Raw genomic sequence first — 15,920 nt, 5'->3', positions numbered from 1 at the left:
TTAGCCACACTCATCAAGGAAAAAAGGGAGAAGACTCAAATCAATAGAATTAGAAATGAAAAAGGAGAAGTAACAACTGACACTACAGAAATACAGAGGCTCATGAGGGATTACTACAAGCAACCATATGCCAATAAAATGAACAACCTAGAAGAAATGGACAAATTCTTAGAAAAGCACAACCTTCCGAGACTGAAGCAGGAAGAAATAGAAAATATAAACAGACCAATACAAGCACTGAAATTCAGACTCTGATTAAAAATCATCCAGCAAACAAAAGCCCAAGACCAGATGGCTTCACAGGAGAATTGTATGAGACATTTAGAGAAGAGCTAATATCTGTCCTTCTCAAACTCTTCCAACATATAGCAGAGGGAGGAACACTCCCAAACTCATTCTACGAGGCCACCATCTCCCTGATACCAAAACCAGACAAAGATGTCACAAAGAAAGAAAACTACAGGCCAATATCACTGATGAACATGGATGCAGAAATCCTCAACAAAATACTAGCAAACAGAATCCAACAGCACATTAAAAGGATCACAAAACATGATCAAGTGGGGTTTATCCCAAGAATGCAAGGATTCTTCAATATATGCAAATCAATCAATGTGATACACCATATTAAAAAATTGAAGGAGAAAAACCATATGATCATCTCAATAGATGCAGAAAAAGCTTTTGACATAATTCAACACCCGTTTATGATAAAAACCCACGAGAAACTAGGCATAGAGGGAACTTACCTCAACATAATAAAGGCCATATGTGGCAAACCCACAGCCAACATCATTCTCAATGGTGAAAAACTGAAACCATTTCCTCTAAGATCAGGAACAAGACAAGGTTGCCCACTCTCACCACTGTTATTCAACATAGTTTTGGAACTCTTAACCACAGCAAACAGAGAAGAATAAGAAATAAAAGTAATCCAAATCAGAAAAGAAGAAGTAAAGCTGTCACTGTTTGCAGATGACATGATACTATACATAGAGAATCCTAAAGATGCTACCAGAAAACTACTAGAGCTAATCAATGAAGCTGGTAAAGCAGCAGGATACAAAATTAATGCACAGAAATCTCTTGCATTCCTATACACTAATGATGAAAAATCTGAAAGAGAAATGAAGGAAACACTCCCATTTACCATTGCAACAAAAAGAATAAAATACCTAGGAATAAACCTACCTAAGGAGACAAAAGACCTGTATGCAAAAAACTACAAGACACTGATGAAAGAAATTAAAGATGATACAAACAGATGGAGAGATATACCATGTTCTTGGATTGGAAGAATCAACATTGTGAAAATGACCCTACTACCCAAAGCAATCTACAGATTCAGTGCAATCCCTAGCAAACTACCACTGGCATTTTTCGTAGAATTAGAACCGAAAATTTCACAATTTGTATGGAAACACAAAAAACCCCGAATAGCCAAAGCAATTTGAGAAAGAAAAATGGAGCTGGAGGAATCAGGTTCCCAGACTTCAGAGTATACTACAAAGCTACAGTAATCAAGACAGTATGGTACTGGCACAAAAACAGAAATATATATCAATGGAACTGGATAGAAAGCCCAGAGATAAACCCATGCACATATGGTTACCTTAATTTTGATAAAGGAGGCAAGAATATACAATGGAGAAAAAACAGGCTCTTCAATAAGTGGTGCTGGGAAAACTGGACAGCTACATGTAAAAGAAAGAAATGAGAACACTCCCTAACACCATACACAAAAATAAATTCAAAATGGATTAAAGACCTAAATTAAGGCCAGACACTATCAAACTCTTAGAGGAAGACATAGGCAGAACACTCTATGACATACATCACAGCAATATCCTTTTTGACCCACCTCCTAGAGAAATGGAAATAAAATAAAAAATAAACAAATGGGACCTAATGAAACTGAAAAGTTTTTGCACAGCAAAGGAAACCACAAACAAGACGAAAAGACAACCCTCAGAATGGGAGAAAATATTTGCAAATGAAGCAACAGACACAGGATTAATCTCCAAAATTTACAAGCAGTGCATGCAGCTCAATATGAAAAAAACAAACAACCCAATCCAAAAATGGGCAGAAGACCTAAACAGACATTTCTGCAAAGAAGATATACACATTGCCAACAAACACATGAAAGGATGCTCAACATCACTAATCATTAGAGAAATGCAAATCAAAACTACAGTGAGGTATCATCTCACACCAGTCAGAATGGCCATCATCAAAAAATCTACAAACAATAAATGCTGGAGAGGGTGTGGAGAAAAGGGAATCCTCTTGCACTGTTGGTGGGAATGTAAATTGATACAGCCACTATGGAGAACAGTATGGAGGTTCCTTAAAAAACTAAAAATAGAACTACCATATGACACAGCAATCCCACTACTGGGCATATACCCTGAGAAAACCATAATTCAAAAAGAGTCATGTACCAAAATGTTCATTGCAGCTCTATTTACAATAGCCCGGAGATGGAAACAACCTAAGTGTCCATCATCGGACGAATGGATAAAGAAGATGTGGCACATATATACAATGGAATATTACTCAGCCATAAAAGGAAATGAAATTGAGCTATTTGTAATGAGGTGGGTAGACCTAGAGTCTGTCATACAGAGTGAAGTAAGTCAGAAAGAGAAAGACAAATACCATATGCCAACACATATATATGGAATCTAAAAAAAAAAAAAAAATCGGTTCTGAAGAACCTAGGGGCAGGACAGGAATAAAGATGCAGATGTAGAGAGTGGACTTGAGGACACAGGGAGGGGGAAGGGTAAACTGGGACGAAGTGAGAGAATGGCATGGACTTATATACACTACCAAATGTAAAATAGCTAGCTAGTGGGAAGCAGCCGCATAGCACAGGGAGATCAGCTCAGTGCTTTGTGACCACCTAGAGGGGTGGGATAGGGAGGGTGGGAGGGAGACGCAAGAGGGAGGAGATATGGGCATATATGTATATGTATAGCTGATTCACTTTGTTATAAAGCAGAAACTAACACACCCTTGTGAAGCAATTATACTCCAATAAAGAAGTTTAAAAAAAAAAAACTGTAAGATACATTTTGTATTCACTGGTTCAGCAAAATTTAAGCAATCTGGCAGTACCAAGTGCTGTAAAGTTGTAGAGCAACAGAAATTCAGAAGTTATCTTGGTGGGAGTGTGAATTAGTATATCTGCTTTGGAAAACGATCTGTTATTTTCTGGTGAATTTGAATATATGCAAACTCTAAGATTCAGCAATTCTGCTCCCCAAACTCTAACCCAGGAAAAGCTATTGTGTGTGCTCAAATCAATGTGAATGATATTCATAGCATTTTCTGTGGGAGGAAAACAAAACAAAATAAAGAAACAGACCAAAAAAACACCGAAAAACAAAAAAACCTTGGAAACAACCCAAATGGTTCATTAAATAAAGTTGGGTAACTTCCTACATGGATGAATATACAAAACTGGGAGAGAAGAAGCCTCTTTGAATGATTCTGTGTGCTATCATTATAGAGAGTTCAAAAATGCAAATTAAAGCACTATTTTCAAAGAGTCCTTACACTTGTGGCAAAACTATGAAGAAAACTCTTGGTATTAAAAACTCAAAATTCACAGTTGCATTTACCATTGGTTGAAGGTAGAGGCAAAGAAATCTAATCTGGTAAAAACAACCCAAGAAATTTATTTATCTCTAAGCTTGGTGATGAATATACAGATATTTTTAAAGTAATTGTTGTCAATACTTTACATATGTTTTACCTCTTCCTTTGTAATGGAGCAAGCATTGGATAATAATGAATGAGACAAAACCAAACTCTTACTGACTTACCAATTTTATATTTTCAACAAGTAATTAAGGTAAGTCTTCTCTAAAAAACAAATGTTAGTTTTGGGTACTGACCTCTTATCTGACTTGGTGTCTTTCCCAGTGACTGAAGGCCAGCTGGTTTCCAGTGTTTCATCTGGGCAGAAGGCAGTGGGGACCAGGAATAGCACGGAGGAGCGAGGAGTGTCAGGAGGCAGGCTCCTATAGCTGCTGTAAGGGTCATTTGAGTTCCCTAGCTTAAGGAGAGCAAGCATCGTCTTTGGCCTAGCGTAGAATGTGGTCAAATTCCTCCCTGTCACTCAGCGAGTGATTCCACTGCTGTCTGTATATTATTCCAGTCATCTGGGTTTGCAGGGACACTGTGTAGTGGTTTTGTGGTGTGGAAGCTATGGCTACCTAGCTTTTTTCTTTCTTGAATATCACTTTGTAGTGTCATGATTACAAGGCTTGGAAAAAGATAGACTCTCTGTCCATTCCGAGTATAAACAGGCACTTGAGATGAAACCACCTAGTTAATTTCCCCTTGTTGCTGCAGGAGAATCTGAATCCAAACCACAGCACAACCTAGCCCCTAAATCTCTATTAAAAACTATCTTGGGTAGTCTGGCAAAGCTTTATTTAAAGTCAGCAGAGAATTATAAAGTCAAAAGTGAAAAATGGTGCAACAAGAAAGAATCAAACAAATACTAGATCAGTTAAATATAGTCAAAGGCAATGTAGTGTGTTCTGGCACCAGTCCTTATTGATGCAAAGAATGTGATGTGTCAGGGGTCGGCAAGAACATGTAGGAAACGAGGAATGAAGGATGCAGCTCCAAGCTTGACTCTGGGGCAGCCACACAGGCTGTGAAGGATGTACTGCTCTTCTTTTGTACTAGGAATTTCAGGGAGAATATTCTAATTATCCCAGTCTGGACATCTGTTCATTCCTTCTTGATGTTTTGTGTGTGTATATATATATATATATATAAATTTGAATTTTTTTCTTTCATGGGGATAAGCCAAGCCAGAGGCTGCATAACTTGGGTCAGACCAAGAAGGTAGATATTCCTCATCAGTACTTGTTAGTATCCTAGTTTCTTTGGGGTCACCATTTTGATCTGCATTTTCATATCCTATTCCAACCTGTGATTGCTTCTGCCTGATCTTCTCCAGCTCCTTTAGTCAATATTAGCTAATCTGATTAGTCGTAACCACAGCTACCATTGTATGCAGCTGCCACGTCAAGGCACTGTGTTAGGGCGTGTATATGCATTATCTCATGAATCCCACTAAAACCCTGCAAGGGAGCTCTTTGTATCCTACTGATTTTACAGATGAGACCAACTCAGAGACTCAGAGACTCAGAACTCATTTGAGCTTACACACTGAGTACCGGAAACAGGATTCACCAGGCCTGATGCCTCAGTGGGTGCTATGCTAGAAGGATTGCTTCTCTAACCTCATCAACAGTGGTGGGGGAAGACCATACCTCTAGAGAACGTAGTTGCAGTACAGGGTGGTATGAAGAATGAGACGAATGTTTGAATCCTCACCTTACCACTTGGTGGCTTTGTGACTTTGGGCAAGTTACTTGACTCCTCTGTATCTCTCTCTCTCTGGAAAATGGGTATAATAGTAATACCTACCTTAGTAAAGTTGTTGTGAGGATTGTATGAGTTCATATAAACAAACTGTTTCAAGGAGTTCCTGGCCCATAGTAAGTGCTATATGCATGTATGTTATTATTGTAGTTGATGACACTTCTGTTATTAGTGTCATCACTGTTGTTATTGTTCTTGTTTTTGATATGTCTTCTGGAGACAGGATGCCTTCCTGGAGAGAAATGGTATTGGCTAAAGGGGAATTGAAGGGTCAGTCCTTGTGGCAGGTCCGTGGGGTGGATGTTCTTGGGCAAGGCACTCAGTACCCTTCCAATCTTACCTTGTAGGGGGCCATGTCCACTTTTGGTAGACCCCTTTGTCACAAATGAAGCGGCTGTGGAAGGTCAAATGAGGAAACTGGATTCCTTGGATACGCCTCTTGGGTACTTGTTCATTCAGAATCAGGTTCTGGGGCACCTGCCTTTCTTTCCCATCTACAGATTGACTCCAGGAGAAAGGGAGAGAGGTTTGGAGACTTCCTTAGTTCTAGCAGGTCTTATCATATCTCAGTTGTAGATTCAGGAGGAATGATTGGTTTAATGTAAATGCTTTAGAGGATCTGAAAGAGATTAGAGAAACCTATTCCAGAGCATAAAGGCAGGACAGGAGGGAACCATTAATCTCATGGACATTCAATTCCCTAAGAAATTTGGGGGGAGTGACCAGAAACAAGCCAGGCCATATGCTGTCCATTTGCAATCCTCCAAGCTGTGGACTTTTTTTTTTTTTTTCCGACGGATCGAGGCCAATGCCATTGCCTCATTTGGATGGTTCTTAAACTTGAAAAGGAACTGAAAGGTTGAGGCTTGCATGCAGAGTCGAAACAGATGATTTGACGAAAGTAGTCCTAACAAACACCAGGGCTCTCCTGATTGTCAGAAACAGTCTGATGATGACACATTCGAAGCTTCCCAGAACGGCTTGCGTTTTGGTAAATAGGAACAATCAGGGAAGACATAGTTATGCTGTGGAGAGTTCTGAGACGTGGAGAGAACAAGTTAATTGTTCAGCCTCAACTGAGACCTTTCACTCAAGTCATTAATCACAGTGCACGGTCTGGAGCCTTGGCCCCGGAGTTCGACTCTTTAGGCTGGTCTCCCACTCCAGATGAAGGCTCATTCCAGGTGCTGGTCATTTGTGTTTCCCTCCAACTGGACTGATTTATAGACCCGGAGATGTTTCCTGGTTTCTCCAAATTCTGTTCCATTACTTTGTAATAAAGGGGACATGTGATTTCTGGTTTTGTGCAGTTCCTCAGTTTTAACATCCCTAATACCAAAGATTTTTTCAATTAGTCTGTGGCCTGCCTTCTGTGACCTAGAGGGTAGAAATGCTGTTCTGTGTTTTGAGTATCAAAGCGAAGACTTTTAGAGACTCTCTTATTTCTTCCCCCCTTGGCTAGAGTTGAAGATGTGCCAGTCCTGCACGCAGCTTTGTTCCTGCATTCAACATCTCGATTAAGACTTGGGAAACCAAAAACAGCTCACCACAGCCATTAGAGTTATCCCCATCCCACCCCAACACATATGGTTCAGGGTATAATATCAGGCCTTCCACACTTGGACCAGGTCTCCAGTGACAGCGTAAGCCAATATTGAAGACTTCACAAGAGAATCTGAGTGTCAGAGGAGGACAATGTAATGTTGAGGCTAAACAGGGCACTGCCGAGTGTTGCCTGTTTGACTGAAAGGTAAACCCAATCTGAGCTGATAAGGGGCAACAGATCCCTTGAGAGTTGTCCCAAGTGGCAGAAATGTGTCACAGGAAAGTAATTGGAAATTGATATTTGACATATCTCTGGGTTACTTTTTATTCCTGATAACACCGAAGGGTTTGGCTAAGAGTCACAAGTGACTAATACGTGAAATCCTGCAATCCAAGGCTGAAATACGATCTCTTTGTTGAAAGTAAGCAGCTGCTTTCTGATCCTTTGTTTCCTAACTAGCGCTTAGAGCGTAGAGGCCCATGGGCTTAGTCGGGGTAAAATGAATGGTGAATATAGGCAATCCTGCCTTTCAGTACTTCTCTGAAAGGAAGTCATCACTGGCAGTAGGGTACCGTCCTTAAAATTCAACTCAATTTAACAGGTACTTGTTCAAAGCGTACTATGGATTTTATATTGTGTTGTGTGCCATGGGACATACAAAATAAATATCAAATATGGCCTTTGCCCTCGAGGAATTTATAGGCTCCTGGGAAGGATGATGTGTTTATGAAACACATTTTACATGGTAAGATAAGATATCACGCGTGTGCCAAAGTGAGTAGAACCTGGAATAATTACAACAGGGATTCAGAAAAAGGAGAGTAGGGTAGACTAGAGTTGTCAGGGAAGGCTTTATGGATGAGGTGGGACAAAGACATCAGTATCCCAAACCCAGAACTCGCCCTTAAAGGAACTGCAAGGAGCACAGGATCAGGTTGCCGAGAGATTACGGAGCCCCCTTTAAGTGCAAGTAAATGTGTTCAATATGAGGATGGATAATTTAGTTCAATAAATATTTATTGAGTACATGCTTTGTGCCAACAACTGTATCTGATGAGGTAAGGAATGAATAATCCTTACGAAGAACACATGTGGGTAATTCTCAGATGCTACTTTCTCTTAACCTAGATATTTAAAGTTATTGCTGGTCTGCGTGATTCCAAAACCTGTGATTTTTACCACTTATCATTCTCTCTCTCTCTCAAAAGGACTTTCCCATGCTTGCTTCAGCAGCACATATACTAAAACTGGAACAACACAGAAAAGATTAGTGTGGCTTTTGCGCAAGGATGACATGCAAATTCATGAAGCATTCTATATTGAAAAAAAAAAAAGAAAAAAAAGAAGATGACCTCGTCCAAGATATCTTTGGGTTGAGGAACTGAGTCTCATTTTTTCGTGTCGTGAGGGAGTGACATGTACAACTTCATAAGTTGTTTACAGTGTAAAGTGTTGCATGAATGCTGATTGTGACAGGAAGGGACACTGAGTTAGCATTTGAATAGCCCCAAATTATTGGGTTAGGGAGTATTTGGAATAGCATTTGAGAAGTCTGAACCTGGCCCAAACTCTTGATCATAAGCAGAGCCCAAGCTCTCTGAAGATCAAGTTTTCTTGGAATTTCCATTATTCCCCTTGACAGTTGCTTTGGAAACCCAATTAGAAGGGTCTTCCGTCATTAGCGTTTGAGATAGTCTTGCACTGGGCTCTTTGGCACTCGTGAATTTTGAACTTGGCACTACCCAGATATATAGCAAAATGAGGAAATATATAGCAAATAGGAAATATATATAGCAAAATGAGGAAATCAATTATTTGTTCACTTCCTAAGGTACAGGTATAACTAGGCAATTGCAGATTGGTCTGGAAAGAAAAGAAGTCAGGATGACAATGGTGGTGGCAGTGGTGGTCGTCATGGACATGGTAATCATTATTCCAAATATCCACATAATTTTTAAATAATATAACCACAGAACACTAGTAAACCCTGGAAAGAATCTGAGATATCAAGCATCGAGGCACAGAGGTGTCAGAGTTTATTTAGCTAAGCAATACCAGAAGAGGACTAGAAAATCCCCCTTTCTAGCTAGCAATCATTCTCATACCACAATGAGACCCCTGCTTTGTAACCCCTGCGTTTCTGCCATCCATGTGACTGCTTTTTGAAGCTCATTTAGATACCAAATTTAAATGGAATTCTGAGAAAACTTTTTTTTTTTTAACTTGGAGGGACAGGTGGAAGGAAAAGCTAGAAGAAATTTGAAAACGCTCTTGATGCCTGTCATTTTCCTTAGTATTCAGCCACTCTCTTCATCTGAGAGGCTCATTCTGGCCCCCGTGGGTTAGATGCACACATGTGCTCGCTCACTCATCTGTATGCCTGTGTATATATTGATATGCATGCCTCTTCATCATCTGTAGGCATTTTACAAATAATGGCTTGTGTGTGTGTGTGTGTGTGTTTTATCATCTTATTTTTAAAATGAAAATGACAACTTCAAAATTCTTTGCAGAAATAGTTCTTTTATGGTTAAAAAAAAAAATTCCAGTATGTAGGCCAGGGTCATCTTTGGGTCACAAAATTCCACGGAAGGAGTTGGCATGGGGAGGGTATAAGCAGTGGCTTTGGAATTTTTGTTCTTCCACTCTGGGGCACATGGGCCAAGTTGGTCACAAAGAAGTTAAGTTAGTGGGGAGCTAGTGAAATAGTCAAATGAGAAAGGTAGAACAAGGTTGAGAGTGCAAACAAAGAAATGGCAGGATGTAGAAAGAGACAAGAGGAGGTATGGATACCCTCCCCACCTCTTCCAACGTCCTTCTCATCTGTGAGGTCATCACTGGGCTGGGGGTGGGGTTGAGAGTATAAAAGGGGCTGAAACTTCTGAGTTGGAACTTTTGTTTTTGATGAAGCTGTCTTGGGAGTTTTCTTCTTGAATAGAGCCAAGGGGATTTTGTAGAGCTAGGGACATCAGAGTGGGACTCAGAAGAGAGGAGATAGACCTTTGGAAACCTGATCTGGGTCCTAGGTTTAAGGATGAAAAAGTACTACAGGGTTTCTGTAAACCAAGGGGACAAGTCAGCAGAATCAAAATTGAGCCTAGGCTCCACTCACCAAACTCTGTGTCTGTAGCTGCATCTACCCAGCTGGATGGCTTTTTTGAAATCATCCAAAGCACTGTCTGGAACAGCGTAACCCCCGGATATGGAAATCTTAAACTTTCTTCTAGTTTGTCCAGGCCTATGAGGAAAGTGCTCTTAATGTACTTTCCCTTGTCTGAGCATGGACAGTGAGGAAGCCCAGTGGCTCCCTGAGCAGACCGGCTGCAGAAACTACCCTCTCTGATGGGCAGGGGAGGCGTAAAATGGAAGTGACCAGAGGGTCATCTGTTTCACACTCTTGAGGAGGGAGCCACGAAGCCTAGGCTGTGGAGACCCAAATTTGCAGAATTTTCCCACCTCCAGTCTCCCTCTAGGAAGGTTACAAGTAAGCCTGGGCTTAGTGGTTCCTTCTTTCCCCGTCTACAAATGTGGTATCATAACTATCGTGCACATCCTTGTGCTTGGTGTCACGGGGCGTGAGGCCTCAGCTGGCTTTGAGGACCTTAGAGGCCATTGTGGAAACAGGAAAGACAAGCACAGTCATGCCAGTTGAAGTGTGTACAGAGCCTGCTTGACAACAGCTAGGGAGCCTTGACAAATGAGAGCCCGCCATCACACATGGAGAGGTGCACCCACCTTCACCTCGGTGGCTGTTTCTTCTTATTGAAGAATGAGAACAGTGAATGGCCTAAAACAAGCTAAAAGCAAATCCTTAGACTTTGTTCATTTTATGACCACAATACTTGGTGGTATTATTGGTAAAGGCCCTGGCATTCCTTATAGGAGAAATGCCAGCTATGAAGCAACTGAATGTTCATTCACCTGCTTTAAGTTCTTTCAGAAATAACCTGATTTACAGAAGAATGTGGAATCATAACTGTCAACCAAGATGTCATTGTCACTTTAGGATGTCCAGAAACAAAGGGATATTATATCCTTTGTTACTGGAGCACCACAGATGCCAAATTATGCACAGGGCCCCCTCTTGGCATTGAGTGCATGTGAGCCTAGAGGCAACCAAGCTCTGATTTCAGAAGGGTATTGCCTCTGGTGGTGTTCTCACCTGACTCTCTCCCTGGAGCTGGAAGAGAAAGCATGGCCCTCCTACCTCCCCTGCATTTGGATGGAGCAGCAGACAGCAAGAGGCATGGAAGTCATAGAAATGGTAGGAGGCTTGGGGTAGACTCTTCTCAGCCTCCACCTAGGGAGCTTGACAAGGGTACCATTAAAGGAGTGGAGAAATAATTCATAACTTTTGGTTTTGTCTGCACATTGACAGATTCCAACAGGTGCTTGGTTCAAAACATGAATATTTGATTAATACAGAATCAGGCGTCTGGAACAGAGAGCAGTGGAATTTGGGGTTTGAGTAGGACTTAAATGTCGTTCATTTTAACCACAGCTGTCTGCATGCACATAGTAGGCATTGGAAATATTTGTTGATTAGATTTTCTTTGATTGGAATAATGTGGATGCTTGGTTTTGAGTCCAGATGTTTGGCATCCAGCCAGGGTTGTGTGCTCTGCATCTGTCATCAACCTTCCACCACGGAGATGGTTGGCAAGGGGCAGCATGGACCAGTAAGCGCAGCAGGAGGTGAGCAGCAAGTGAACAAGAGAAGCTTCATCTTCTGCTCTATGTCGCTCCCCATCGCTCACATTACCGCCTGAACCATCCCCCCCCATCCACTGCCAGTCGTGGAAAAATTGTCTTCCACAAAACTGGTCCCTGGTGCCAGAAAGGTTGGGGACTGCTGCTGTAGGTGGCCTGTGGAGCTGGCTAGCTGCAGAAACGGTCCTCCACACCCCCATTTTCACCAGAGTCATGATGGCTGTATTTTATGGCAGAGAACATTGGCGTCTCAGCTAGCAGACCACAGCAGTGCTGATGACAAGGACCTGAGAAGCCACGTATTCATCCATCCCATTGGTCATTGCAAAAGTGTTGAGGACAGGTCTGTTAGTTCCCAGCACTGACCTGGAAGCTGAGGAGGAAATATGAGAAGACCCATGGTAGGGGAAGTAGAAGTTTAAAAGGTTAGTGGGAATGCGAGACCTTCATTAACTTCTAGGGAACAATGACAGGGCAAGTGGTTCCATTAGCGCTAATGTCATGCGCAGCAGAGGGGAAAGGATGCTATATGGTAGCGTGGATACACGGTATACTAGACCTGAGTCTGCATTTCAAATCTGCCTCATAACTCCAGCATATGGCTTTAAGCTCCAGACTCAATTCCCCGCCCTGTAAAACAAAGAGAATGTCCCAGGTTATTCTTCAGATCCACCCTTCTGTGATACTTTGATTAGGAATGTTGAGATCTTCATTTTCCCATAATTTAATGTCCCCAACGACCTAGAACTTACTCCTTTCATAGATAATCAAGTAGACTTCTAATATGCTAAGGACCCTAGGGATGAAAAGTAGCAAAAGAAGGTATAGACTATGCCCTAATGTATTGGTTAAAAGACAGCAGCAATTGAATCTGTGAAGATCCATTTTGGATAAAAATATAAAGATTTGTTATGGTTGGGAATGGAGCTCTTGTTCAAAGTGAAACAGTAGCAAGTATTACCTGTCTTCATGGATCACATCCTTGGTTCAGTTATTTATCTCAGGACTAGGAGCATCTTGTTGCCCTTGAGTTGGTCCACACACTGCCTTGGTTCATCATTATTGGTATGGCAGCCTTATTCGTAGGTCCCAGAAGATATCTGCTGCCAGTGTTAAAGGTGATTTCTCTTCATCCCACCCAAGAAACATGGGCTGTATTTTTGTGGGTAGTTGAGAAACTAGAGATAAGATCATTAATCTGGAGTTGAACCCAGAAAGTAGTATTGGTAGAAGTTATACTCCTGTCTAGCTGAAAGATAGATTCACTACCTAGGTGGTTCCCAGTCTCTTTTGACTTCGTGGAGTGAGACCAAGTACGTTACCTGTATAAAGAACAAAGCATAAAAGTCGTTAGGAACCTCTCACTTGCATGTAGTACTGTATTGCTTTCTGAGAGGTTTATAACAATTATTGACCAACTTGATCATCCCCCACAATAATCCAATGAGATCAGTATCATATTACTGAATGACAGGAGGAAACTGACGTCTAAGTATATTGATGGGGTTAGCTGTTTCTCACAGGACAGTTTTGATGGATGCTAGAAAATGTTCCACTCTGAAGCTGCACAGAATGCTCTCCACAGTTGAACTTATTCTATAGGTTAAGGCATGCCTGATTCTGTGCACTCTTTGTTAAAATACATATACCCCTGGGAAAGAAGTCACATGAAGCTTACTATCACTTAAGTAATGCCTGAATGTTTTTCTTTCACAGTCATTTTCATCTGACATAGTTGAGCACAGAATACTAGTTTGTTAAAATTAGGATACGTGCAAGAGGACCGGGATCGATTTGGGTTTGGGGAGTCTGTTTGGAGCAACCATCCTAGAGGGGTTATAATGAGGACCTCAGGACTCCAATTCTGAATGAGGGGAAGTCCCCAAGTAGGGAATAGTGATACTGGGTGTGGAGCAAGGAAGACGATGAAAGCAGAGTGACTATTCACATTTCGGGTTTGGTTGGTCTGTCTGTGTCGGACCCACCCTTGGTAAGCGGGGTGACATTGTGATGGATGGGGTCAAAGCCATCTGCTGTTACTGGCCAAATACCTGGCTTTGGGCTTTGGTCCATTTCATACGTTGTCTTATTCTGCTAACTACTTAAGGCAGAAGAAAATCATTCCCCTGTTCGACTCCAATATGTGCCAGTTGAAACTGAAATCTTCATACTGAGCAAATGTACCAGAGAACACTCTATAAACTTAATGAGGGAGATGAAGAGATACACGCCAGAAACCTAGAAAATTTAAAACTGATGAGGTTATGACTTTTGAATGTTTAGTTAAATTGTTGACACTGACAGGACGTGGCTGAGTAAATCTACCATCCGTTTTCTCCTTGTCTCAGTGATAATGGTTCCTTGGTGTGCTCTTCCCAGTTAACAGAAATATTCCCGAAAGTTAAATGCAGGGAGAAGTGACATAAGAAATACTTTTATTATCTCTGCTCTTCTGGGAGTTCCCTCCAGGCTCGTATTTAAAGCAGGACTTCTCCCGACTGGCAAATGAGTTTGGAGGGAAGGACTCATGGGTTCAGAGGTTACTGAAGAGCCTCCTGAGAGATGGGAGCCTCCTAACCCCTGTGCTTGCAGATGTGCCCCAGCAAACCCATCGAGAACGATGCTGCCCTTGTCTTCCCCAAATACCTCTTCTCTCTCTCACATTTTCCCTCCCCTCGAAAACTGATGAAGGTTCTCCTTTGCCTAGTGAATAAAATCTCAATTCCTTTAAGTGGCAGTTAAGGTATAAATGTGATCATGATTTTTGTAAACTGCAAAGTACTATATAAATATTAGCTATTTGAAGAAGAATCAGGGGGTGTGGGAAAAACTATTGAATTTGGAGTCAGAACACTTTGGTTTGAGTCTTGTGCTAGTTGGGTGACCTTGGACAGGTCACTTCAACTCTCTGAAGCTCAGTTCCTTCATTTATAAGTCAAGATTATTGTGATAGTTAAATTAATTGAAAGTGACAGAGTAATTAGCAAAGAGTGGACGCTTAGTACCTATTAATGAAGACATGGTAACTGAAGGCAGTTTAGTCCAGCTCTTGAGAACACTGGCTGTGGAGACACAAGTTATCTTCCTGTGTCTCTTATTCCCTACCTATAAAACGGGGATAAGATGGAAGAGTCAAATGGGTTTACATATCAGGATCTTTCAACAGTGCCTGACCCATAGTAGTCCTTCTATAAGTATTGGGGCTCCTGTTACTGCTGTTGTTACTTTTATTATTCAAGGACCTGTTCTGGCCTTATCTTTCCAGCCTTATCTGGTTTTCTGTCTTAGCAGTAGAGAGATCTCCTCCACCAGGTCAGGATTTCCTCAAGGTGGACACCGATTCTTCACCTTTAATTGGTGTGGACTTTACTCAATGCCTGAAAAATACTCAATCATTTTTGTCATTAAAAAAAAAAAAGTACAAACACATGCTTGCTACTTCTACTCAGCATTGTACTGGAGGTTTTAGCCGGTGCAATAAGGCAAGAAAACAAGAAAGAAAAAGCATCCAGGTTGGAAAGGAAGAAGAAAAGCTCTAGTCACAGATAACATGATCATCTGTGTAGAAAATGCAATGGAATCTACAAAAAGCTACAAGAAGTAATGTGAATTTAGCAAGGTTGCAGGATATAAGATCAGTATAAGAATCAATTTGTTTTTAGTTGCTTATCCTCAATATTGTCACAACTAGATCAGTTTAACTGGAGCACAGGATGAGTGGGGGGTAGTGGTGGTGTATGAAATTGGAAAGGCAGGTTGAAACTCAGTTTGATGACATAAGTTAACATGGAATGCTTTTGCTCACACTTTCTGTCCATCTGTCCCCTTCCTCCCTCCTTTCCTTCCTACCTTTTCTTTCTTTTCTCTTTCCTTCTTTCCTTTTTTTCATACTTTTCTTTCCCCCTTCTCTCTTTCTTATTAGTTTGTTGGCATAAACAACTTTTCTCCATGAAAAAAGGTAGAACGTTTTTATTTGTTGGGTTAAATAAACAAAATGACCATAGCTAAGTTGCTGTGAGCTCACAGGGACCATTCCGTGAAAGGAGTTCCCAAAGACAGGGATTACAGTATCAGTACATGGACGCTGGAACTGCGGGTATCTGGATTCACGTTCTGCCTTTCTCTTAGCGAGATCTCTGACTTTGGGAAGATCCCTTCATCTTTTTGAGGCTTAGTTTGCTTGTTTTTAAAAAGGGGTAATGGTTTCATGGGTTCTTTATAGGGTTATGGATAGCTCACGGCAACACCACTT

General features: G+C 41.3%; 1 protein-coding gene and 1 non-coding gene across 2 annotated transcripts in view; both read left to right on the top strand.

The window, feature by feature from the left end:
- Window positions 1–15,920, top strand: part of LRMDA (leucine rich melanocyte differentiation associated) — a 1,127,525-nt gene that overhangs the window by 903,399 nt on the left and 208,206 nt on the right. The window lies entirely within an intron of this gene.
- LOC117308564 (U6 spliceosomal RNA) lies at window positions 8,180–8,282 on the top strand. Its single transcript, XR_004522664.1, has one exon. It is a non-coding gene; the product is annotated as a U6 spliceosomal RNA (small nuclear RNA).

This window comes from Tursiops truncatus, chromosome 16 (assembly GCF_011762595.2).
Source record: "Tursiops truncatus isolate mTurTru1 chromosome 16, mTurTru1.mat.Y, whole genome shotgun sequence".
In the NCBI taxonomy this organism is placed as follows: domain Eukaryota; kingdom Metazoa; phylum Chordata; class Mammalia; order Artiodactyla; family Delphinidae; genus Tursiops; species Tursiops truncatus.
The sequence above is the reverse complement of the archived record's forward strand: the minus strand, read 5'-3'. Positions and strand labels throughout refer to the sequence as shown.